This window comes from Brachyhypopomus gauderio, unplaced genomic scaffold (assembly GCF_052324685.1).
Source record: "Brachyhypopomus gauderio isolate BG-103 unplaced genomic scaffold, BGAUD_0.2 sc141, whole genome shotgun sequence".
NCBI lineage: Eukaryota > Metazoa > Chordata > Actinopteri > Gymnotiformes > Hypopomidae > Brachyhypopomus > Brachyhypopomus gauderio.
In genome coordinates, this window is record NW_027506962.1 from 94,105 (window position 1) to 105,000 (window position 10,896).

At 39.2% G+C, this 10,896-nt stretch overlaps 1 protein-coding gene across 1 annotated transcript in view; it reads left to right on the plus strand.

The window, feature by feature from the left end:
- The window catches only part of LOC143500333 (uncharacterized), a 33,904-nt gene that overhangs the window by 2,274 nt on the left and 20,734 nt on the right, over positions 1 to 10,896 (plus strand). The window lies entirely within an intron of this gene.

Genomic DNA, 10,896 nt, shown 5'->3' on the forward strand with positions numbered 1-10,896 from the left:
CCTCTGACACTCCAATTTCTGCTCATATCTTTCATCTTTTCTGCTCATATCTGCATCATGCTTTTGGATGGATGGCATGAAGCTAACATCAGCAAGACTCAGCTGCTACATGTTACGAGAAATGTATATCCAAGTCAAGACCTAGGGCCTCACTAGAGATCACTCCAGCTGATGGGGCACACAACCTTGGTGTCATTCTGGGAAGCCAACCATCACTTTCTCCCCGTGTTGCTAACAATTTCAGCCATGCATGTTCTTCTTGAACATCAAGACAAGCTCACCATTTTTCCTTGAGGAAGCCACTCTACAACACATTTACTCTAATCTCTACTACCACTACTTGATGTTAATGACAATTCAATTAAGACAAGGAAAACATGCATCAAGACACTTATCTGTCTATTATTAAACATTTGGGCCCTCACCAGCCAGAGTATTTCTCTTTCAGGGTAAGATTGTAGCTACTGTTTTTTCAGGGTTGTTGAACAATGGGTTGTTAACTACTACTGACTACAAATATTGTATATTCTGATTCGCCATAACTTTGTTTTGGATGATTTATTCCTTATTCCTAGACAGAGCCGTACCAGTTGTGTGAGATCAAATGCCGTTATTGGTGATGTCACCCATATTCTGGTCTGCACTTCGGCTAATTCCTGCTGTACATAAATGCGTGCATTTGTGACTTTATTGGTGAGGTGTGTTTGTGTTTGGATTCATTGCACAAGCAGGTTTGTGTGTAGTTTCACCAACGAGACAGACACTGCACTGAGTTAATTGTGCCTCATCAGGCTTTCTGTGTCAGATATGTTACTGAACATGAAATCTTACCTGCACTCTTGCAACCCAGATAATTAGACTGATCTTATTTTCCTCTTTACATTGAGATGGATCTTGTTCAGGGTTCATATGGACAGTCATGCTTGAAAGTTTGTATATAATATGTACTTCTGCATCAATTTGACCTTAAACCTCACCAAATAAACAAAAAGAGACCAAAATGTTAGACTTCCTGAGAAATCTCCTTTATTTTTCCAAACTTGTCATGAACATAACAAGGGGTGGGGTTACAAATGACAAGAACAAGAAAACAAATACATGACTGACAGACTGACAGTATCTTTTGATTCCCTTTATCTTATTTTTAATCTTGTGTGACAATGTGGTGGATTTTTAGGTCACATTTATGCAAAAATGAAAAAAAAAAAAAACTTCAAAAGGGTTAAAAACTTTCAAGCACCACTGTATAGGCTGCATGTGTTGAATGCAGTTTTCCTGGCATATTGGTTTTCCTTTTCCGGCAACAAAGTGCATTCCTACATAGCAACTGTTATGTCCTTCATTTCATTTTTGGTACGTTAACTTGAAAAATACTTAATATTCATAATATCCATGGGATGAGGCATTCACTATCTGACAAATAACTGCCATAAACAATCAAAGTGATTATGAATCACATGTGGGTGAATATTCAGTGGCCCCGCCACTTCTAGTTTTAGTATCCTTGCCACTCCTCAGAAGCTCTTTCTAAGTGCTGTGTGTCTCCTTGAGGGTGCACACAAACTTGGTAGAGATTCCCTTTTGTTCTTCGTCCCTAACCTCTTTGAACACATCTTTATCTCCATGATTCTTTATCTTTTTGTTTGCAGAGGTCGTAGGATAGATAATGTGTTACCCATAACTCTTCACTGACATCTGTGGTATTAACATCAGTATCAGTGGGTTCTGCCTGAAGGTTCTCTAAATTAGATATATCAAGTAAATCTGTATTGTCTATAACATTGATTGCAGAACGAACAGCAGATTGTGCCGGTTTTGTATTTCACTGTTGCTTTGCCTCACATCATAGTTTTTTTTTCTGTGCATAAAAACCCCACTGTCTCTATATCTGTATTTCAGAAGTTGTCCTGTTTTTAAAGTGGACATCAGATCCCTAGTCTGTAATACTGTGTCTATGTTGTCAGTTGTTGCTCCTGTGCACTAAATTTCTATCAGGCCCGCTGAACCTTGGTTACTGTTACTTGCCTTCCACATTATTCCTGTCAGAATACTGAATACAGAAACTGCTACTGTCTTTGGGTAATATTTTCTGCCATTTTCTGCACAATTCTTTATGACTCCAAAAGTTCATCCTCTCTCCGTATTCTCAGTCTAAGGTGGTGTACCTTACTGCAGGTTTTTCCATGTCCGACGATCAGCACTGCACCCTCTTGACCAATGACTCCTGGCACTCTTGAATATAGACAATCCACTCTCTTGTGTCTCTTGTGGTGTACTTTTTCACCAGTTTCATACTTGTCATCTGTGTGGCATAGCTTTGTTTATTCACTTACAATTCATTCATATTTTGCTTTCATGCCTTTTTTGACGCAGGAATGTGTGAATGTGTCCCATTCACTTTTTGTGGTGCCCTTTAAAACTGGAAGATTGTCAAGTTTGGAATTAGCAGCTTGGAATTCAGACCAAACCTGAGGACAACATTGGATGTTGGAAATTTTGCATGGTGCTATAAGACTGGTCAGTGATCTAAAGATACCACAGACCTGGTTTGAGTGTGTGCATATGCACTCACTGCCACAGTTTTGTTGTACTGAGATGCTACAGGTAGGCCAGCTGCAGGCTTTGGTCTTTCTGTATCTCTGACACCACATTCATCACCAATTCTCAGCAGAATAAATTCTGCATCTTTATTGCTAGTCAGAAGCCTCAGTTGTCTGTCAGCAGATGCATGATAAAACTTTAAAAGTACATTTTTTTGTCAATATTTCATCACAGATTTTAAATCACAGTTTCAAATGAACCCTAAAGTGGATAGTTTGCGGTGAGAATGAAATGTGACCTCAGTTCAACTCAACTGCATGTTTGAGTTAAATAGCCAAATTAAAATGGTATACTGCCCAGACAATTACTATAGCTATAAACAAACATTGCCATGGCACGTCATTGTTTCCTTTCTCTTGGTATTAGTTCCTCCTGTATCTTTTGACTGCCTCACATCATTTGTATCACAAAGCTGCCCCTGGTAAAATAATTTTGATTCCATTTCTGTCAGATGATGTCAATGGATGTTGTAAATTAACTTTCCTGTTTCTGGAGTGTACTTTTTAAACAGTTAATAATAATGACATGATTATGATTACATCCATTCATTATCTGTACCATTTTAATCCCACTAGTTGGGGTCACACGGGGGCTGGAGCCAATCCCAGCATCATAGGGTAAAGGCAGGGTACACCACGGTCAGGTCACCAATCCGCCACATTGCACCTACGGGCAATTTAGAGTGACCGATCAACCTAGCACGCATGTCCTTGGACCGTCGGTACACACACAGGCACAGGGACCCAGAGTACACACACAGGCACAGGGACCCAGAGTACACACACAGGCACAGGGACCCAGAGTACACACACAGGCACAGGGAGAACATTTGCACTCCATTCAGAATAGCCTGGACCGAGAATGGAAGCCAGGCGGCCTTGCTGTGCCACGGCAACGCGAACCAGCACACCACCACACCACCCGTCATGATTACACTGAAACCGAATTAGAACCGTTAGATTCATTTCTAACTGAGTGTCCTAGTTCTTCACAATTGCCACATGATCCATTGTTAGCGACACTTCATCTTACCACATCTTACCTCCATAGTCGTTTGCAGCTCTTCCAAGCTGTCACGATTCCTCTCATAATTCAATAACCCTTATTGTCCTCGGGTGTCATTGCAGTGTCTCATGTTTAGCTTTCATGTTCTGTTCTTTGTGCCAAATATGTACTCTGATATGTATGTTTGTTTCTGTGTCTGACCCTGCAAGATTGTTGACCAAGAAACATTTGATGGACAATGATAATGGAATTTGGTCTAATAAATGTTCCTCAGCATTTTTATCCTTCCTCATATTGCTCAGCATTACACAAGCCTTGGAGCCTAAACTTAGTGTTAGAGATGGGATTAGGGTTAGGCTTAAAATAGAATACTGTATGTACAGGTTAGTACATGTGAGCTAAATTAGATTTAAACATTGTTTTAACATTGATTTTATTCTAAAATAAATAAAAAAATAATAATTAAAAGTAAGCTCCATTTAATAATTACTACAAAAGCACTCATGGTCCTGTGGTAGGGAACTGGTCTTGTCTTGTGACTAGATGGTTGTGGGTTCGATTGAGCCCATGAGCAAGGAACTTAACATTTACATTTATAGCATTTGGCCCTTATCCAGAGCGACTTACATTTTTTTAAAATCTCATTTTTAAACAAGTGAGCAATTGAGGTTTAAGGGCCTTGCTCAGGGGCACCTCAGTCATGGCCTCAGGTCTGGGAATCGAACCCATGACCTTTCGATCACAAGACCAGTTCCCTAACCACCAGGCCATGACTGCCCTGGTTAACCCAAACCCTGTGTGCCCTGTGTGCTGGGCTAGGGCTGCCCACTGCTCTGGCCACATGTGCACCACAGCCCCCTAGTAATCACTAGTGTGTGTGTGTGTATGTTCTAACTGCACAATTGGGTAAATGCAGAGGACAACTTCTGATTGCAGTGAAATATCACAATTGACAAAATATGGCACATTTCATTTTCATTTATTTCACAATTCAAAGACAGGGCAATCGTGTTCAATACATTCTATGGCTCTCTAGTGACACACAACACAAACGGAGAAGAGGCAGAAATGGCTAGTCAGGAGCAAGACGAAGAAAAATTAGCATTTTCAAGGTGGCAATATAAATATTATTTAAGAAAATACTTGAAGTTCCTGAATGTCTACCAGACTGAGTATTTGATTTATTTAATTAAGAATAGAGGTTTTATTGTTAAGTTTACAAACCAGTTGTCTCAAGTTGAGAGAATTTAATTTAATTTGATAGATGTAAATGCACTTAGTGTATAGTGTAACTGTTTATTTTTGCTTTTTTTTTCAAAGATTTGGGATTTTAAAGGATTTTATCCTGCACTGGTCTGTTAATGTGCAATAAATATCAAAAGTTAAACACTTTTATGATCTACTAATTTGAACTGACTGTGAAAACTGCTTTTTCAAAAAATCCTTATTCATTGGCATATAACTTTTTTTTTCCTGTAATGCAAATAGTTACTTTCCCTGGTAACAAGTTACTTTTATTATAAAGTAATTCAGTTACTAACTCAGTTACTTTTTTGAACAAGTAGTGAGTAACTATAGCTAATTACTTAGTGAGAAGTGATCAGTAATTAAGCTCAGTCCCCTTTAGCCCTTTTACAGGGGCATCTGCTCAAACATTTCCTATTAATGGCCTAACGATCCCTTTATATTCACTTTCATGTTGACTTCTCTTTCAATGCTGATTTCAGGCTATTCAGACAGTGTGTCCATCTGCTTTCAAACACTTGCTCATCTGTTCATTGTCAGCAAGGCAATGTTACAGATTATCCTTTTCACAACCAATCAGATGTGTCCTCATTTGCGTTGTTTCCTATTCCTGGTTTATGCTCATTATCTTGGTTATTTAAGGACTTTGCCCTGATTCCTCAGTGCAGTGTCTTGTTACTTTGCACCGAACCCTCGGTTCAAGGTATTCATTTCTTGTCAGTTTCTAGCAATTATTGTCTTTTTGGTACACTGACCCTGGTTTTTGCCTTTGTTACTTTGATAGTGTGATTACACACTGCATTAACAAGCAATCCATATGATGTATGTGGATTTTATTTGGCCAAATGCATTGTACACATTTCATTAAAAAGCATTCCCATTTGACTAGAAGAGATCCAATCTTACATTCTCATGTAGAATGCACACCAACTCACATAATTTCTATTTATTTCCTGAAACCTATTGTAAACATTATGTCTTAATGGGCTATTACCAGTGTATTATACGCTATCAAATATGGGCAGAAATTGTCTACCACATGCAAGGACGTCTCTGTTTGAGGTGCTGGAGTAGACTTTGTTTGGCAGATGCCTTAATTTATTCCATTGCACACACTATTAGATATTCATTATAATTTAGGATTTTTACACTTGTATTAATTTACACATGAGGGGCAATTCCAACAGAGAAGAACAAACCAGACTGAACCACGAAAAGGAGAGAATAAACCTAAACAAACAGCATTGTCAGCAATAATTCGCAATGAGTGTATTTTTGATGCTTGGCTATATAGTCCACTGCGATGAGGAACAGGTGGCTAATGAGGGGAGGAGGATCTGCGCAGGCGGCCCTGGGAATTCTGGGAAGTGGAGTCTCTAGGGTTGGGTCACATAAGAGTTTTCTGATTGCTTTTGTTCAGCAAGGCTTGTGACTTTTTGTGATTTTTTTCTGCTTATGTTTGATTCAATGTGTGGTTTCAGTGTCTGAACATAATGGGTATTATGGTAAAATCTAATCTTGCCCAGAAGTACAATTTTACAACCACAAATAATAGAACAATGGACATCCTCTTTGCAAATGCACTGGATCCATACACTTCTTACTTATTTTTGACCACAACATAGTTCTGCTGACACACGTGCCTGTTGCCCAAAAGCAGTTTGAAGTAAAGATCACAAAAAGATGAATCCGAAGTGATCTGCTGGACTGCTTTGAGACCAGAGTGGGTGTAAGTCAGTGGGTGTTATATAAGCCATTAACTGCTTGACATAATGCATCATTGATACCACTGTTCCAGTAAGGAGAGTGTTTTCCCAATAACAAGCCCCAGATCACCAAAGACCTGAAGTCGTCTGCTCAACATGACAACTCGGAAAGCAAAGTGACAAAGAGCAGAAGATGAGGGTACAGAAGGACCAGAAGATGAAACCAATGGAGAAAAATGAAGTCTATAGAAGGAAGCTAGGAACAAAGCAAATTAAAGCCTGCTCTGGGTTTTCGGTGCTTTACACCTTGGCCCCAGAGGGACGTATTTCGTTGCCTTGTGACAATATGCAATGACAATAAATATAAATTGAATCTGAATGTGAACAGGGACAAAATGAACTACACAACTAGGAACTGGAACACAGTTGGTTCTGGAACATAACTTTGATTCAGACTTTGGCACAGGAACAAAACAAGACATAAGCAATGGAACTGGAACCAGTGTAAAATCTGGAATTGGGGCTAGGATCAAAGGCATACACAGAGGATTCATACATTGCAAAACTTTCCAAACATCCGAATATACCGTCTCACTTGCTCTCAAGGAGCCTAAACTGGATGCGGCCAATGGTGGTATGTAGAAACCACCATTGTGTTCGGTGTTCACAACACGCTGGGCAGTCTCTGGAGGTATCACATGGATCTTTGGGACAGGCTGGGAGGTGTCTGGGACGGGCCGTTGGCGCGGCCTTAGAACTGGTGCAGCGTCCAGGGTCGGCTGCCTGGCTGGTGGTGCAGACTCTGGGGCTGGGGGTGCAGCTCCCGATATGCTGGACTTGCTGGCGTACCTGACGTCCAGCTCTGGACCCTTATTTCCCACTCCGGTTCCCGGACACATATTGGTTCCTGCGTCAGTAAGATGGACGTGTTCTGTGGTTGTTTCTGAGCCCGTGTCTGTATTCGGTGTTACTGTCACTGTGCCATGGACTGTTTCTGTTCCCTGTGTTGGTGTTCAGCTTGTTCCCATCCTCACATCGGTCGTGTTGCACGTACTTGCCTTGGTTTTGGCTTCTTGTGGTTATGCCAGTTCTGGTTTTCTCTCTGGTGTGATTTGTTTTTTTGGGTTTGGCAATATAATGCCTGATCAAGTTATGTTGCCTAATTAATCTAATTAAGTAATATCTACCTGTCTGTTGGACTATCTATCTATTTACTGATCAATTAGTTAAGCATTCGTCAAGTAAACATTCATAAAAATGTGGTAGTAATAGTAATTGGCTGCAATTGCCTAAATACTTAATTCCTGCACCCTTACTCAGTAATGTAATATCTGAGCTGACTCAGTAATGCAATTTCTGAGTGGTTATGATAGCACACTGCCCTTGCTTCTCTGTGCAGGTTCAGGTGTAACTCTTGGAAATATAGAGATATAAAGAGCTGTTGTGCTGGAGATGTAATTTAACCAGCCGATATATTAGCATCCTAATTGACTAGAAGAATACTCAAATTTTATCTGATAACTGAGAATATTCCTACACAGCTGATTTATATTGCATTCAGCTTGTGGGTTAGTAAGCTAATACGTTCAGCTTAAAATCAGTACAAGTAGAACGCCATATATTGAACCCAAAATTCACTTAATCTCAGTAGATTCATGGAAACACAATCAGAACATTGTCCTCATTGTCGTCATTGTACTCATTATTTTGACCTGGAAATGCAAGCACACATTCCTTAAATTCTGTTATGCTTTTGATGGAACATGTAGACATTCCTCTTCATGTATAAACACGGATCTCTATCAGGTGACTTCTTAATGTCATTATCTAGCAAGAACTGAAGAACTCAGACCAGGACTGCAAACATAGTTCTGATAAATGTCTATGTTAATTATGTTAGATCTGTTAGTATTTTATTTCAAAACATGGTTTTAAAAATCCTGTAATAGAGCGGAGAATTCTGGTACTGTTTAGAGATATTGATATTTTCTAGCTGACAAGTTCTGCTACTTTCCCAAAGCTTTGTTTATATTATTTTCATTAAAACGTGAGTTTTAAATTAAGTTTAAAACAAGCCTACAAGAAAATTGAGTGTATTGGGAACAAAGATGTTGGAAATCCTGGGAGTGGATACAGATTCTGGCTCAGGAGAACATTTTTGGGAAGGTTAACAACACTCTCACAGCAGAATTGGGTTAGAGTAGAACCTATTGCTCGAAGCCGTAACTGTACTTAAAACAAAGTCTCTTAAGCGAAAGCTTGTGATGAAGGCCGCAACCATAATCAGTCTCAAACCCAGATCCTGCAGGTGGTAAACACATACCTTGACCACGAGTCCAGAAAGCCAGCTTTCCCAAGCAACAGCCAGAGTAGCCATTTCACCATGTGTCCCACCCCCCGTCCTTCAGGGAGTGGCAGTCTGCATCACGCACCTTTAAATAGACAAACGCTTTCATAAAAGGCTTCTGTTGGCATAGTATCCAAGAAAATTCTTTTAATGTGCTTTCAGGATTTATTCCTGTTGTCTATTTCTTAAGCCAGACGTATCCATGTACATGTTGAAACATACTGTAAATCTGAAGATCTTCATGAAAGATGGATTCCTTTTATCTTCTTTTGTATCATTCAACAACAGTACAGCAGTTATATCATGAGATAGACCAAAGCACACACCTGGTAGTCATACACGACTTGTACACACTGAAGTTTAAGGTTATTCTTCTATTCTCTGTCTTTCTTGGTTCACGTGCATTCATGAATTTAAGAATTCATTTGTTAATTTATGATACATGTAATTTATTTATAATAAATAATTTATAATTACAAGGTTAGTTAGTGTGAGGTTACTGTGATGACTAGGACATTATCGAGTGAGCAGACGTGTGCATATAAAAAGATTTTACAGTTTTTGACGACTGCTAACATGCGTTTCCCAATACTTGTGATACATTGTCAAAACTCTAAACACAGCAACACATTGACCTCACACAAATAGCCAAATAGTTAATATCATGTTCAAAATCGCATTTTCTTAACTAAATAACAACTCTGCATTTGTAAAATGGACACAAATTAAGTATTATATCGCGATCTATCGATCGCCGGTGGTTGGCGCCAGAGCGAACTAGTAACTCATTGAATCATAGATGTGGATCAGAGGTAAATAAACTAGGTAAAATAGAGGTAAAATAAACTAAATTCTTTTTTTCTGCGTGAGATATCGGAAGTGTGGCGTGAGAGCGTGTGAAGACGGTCAAATGCATGTGTCTCACGCTCAATGCGTGAGAGTTGGCAACCCTGCTGTATTAGGGACATTACTGTAAATTGTGGCCTAACCCAAAAAATAATTACCGTAATTGTAAACATAATTTGCCATGGTACCATATGTATAAGAATACAAAACTGAACAGTCTTGTTATGTATAATGTAAGTGGTCTTCAGCAGTTGGCCACATGTTTTCATCCTCATCACATCTGATGTTGGTCCTTGCCATGCACCTGGGATAGAAAAACTTGGTATGCCTTCAGCTGAAATGTCTCTGCAGCCAGGATCCATTGCATCCAGGAGGGACATTTAGTCATGGGGCTGATGATCATACACCTTCAACCTCCAGACTGAAAAAAGTTCCTTAGTGGTGTTGAGGAAAGGCGAGTAGGGCCGGAGGAAAAGGGACATCACTCTTGGATGGTCTATAAACCAGTTTGTGATGACATGAGAATGACAAAATGCTACATTTTCCCATCACAAATGTCCTCGTGTTTCCTCCCACCTGTTCCATTTCTGCTTCTGGAACCAGTTGTTGGTAGAGTTCATTCAAAAACAAAAGAAGGAGGTCACTGTTATAGGGACCCATCTGGCATTTGTGAAGGACCAAACCAGCACTTGAGATTGCAGGACAAATTGTTCTATTTGCTACTCTCTGACCCGGTACATTACTGTACTTCATTTTATTTCATTGATCTATATGTGCAAAAATTATGTATTACAGTAATAGTTTTTCAGCTGCCTTTGTTTTTGCAGAACTTTGCATTTTATACAGTATTTAAGGTTTTGAACCTTAGGTTTTCATTTTTGACATGCTGTGTGCAAGCAATTGTAAATAAGGCAAAATGATCCAGAATTTTGTTATTGGATAACCTTGTGTGTATAGAAAATTTAAGCATTATAAAAACATGTAAAATGACTGCATTTTGTGCCATAACAACATGAATTGAACTAATAGTATAGCCACTGAAGACTGATGCTGTGTTCAATGTAAATATAAAAGTGCCATATTTTGTCAATTGTGATTTTTTTCACCGCAATTGAAAATTGTCCTCTGCTTTTTACACATCTGTGC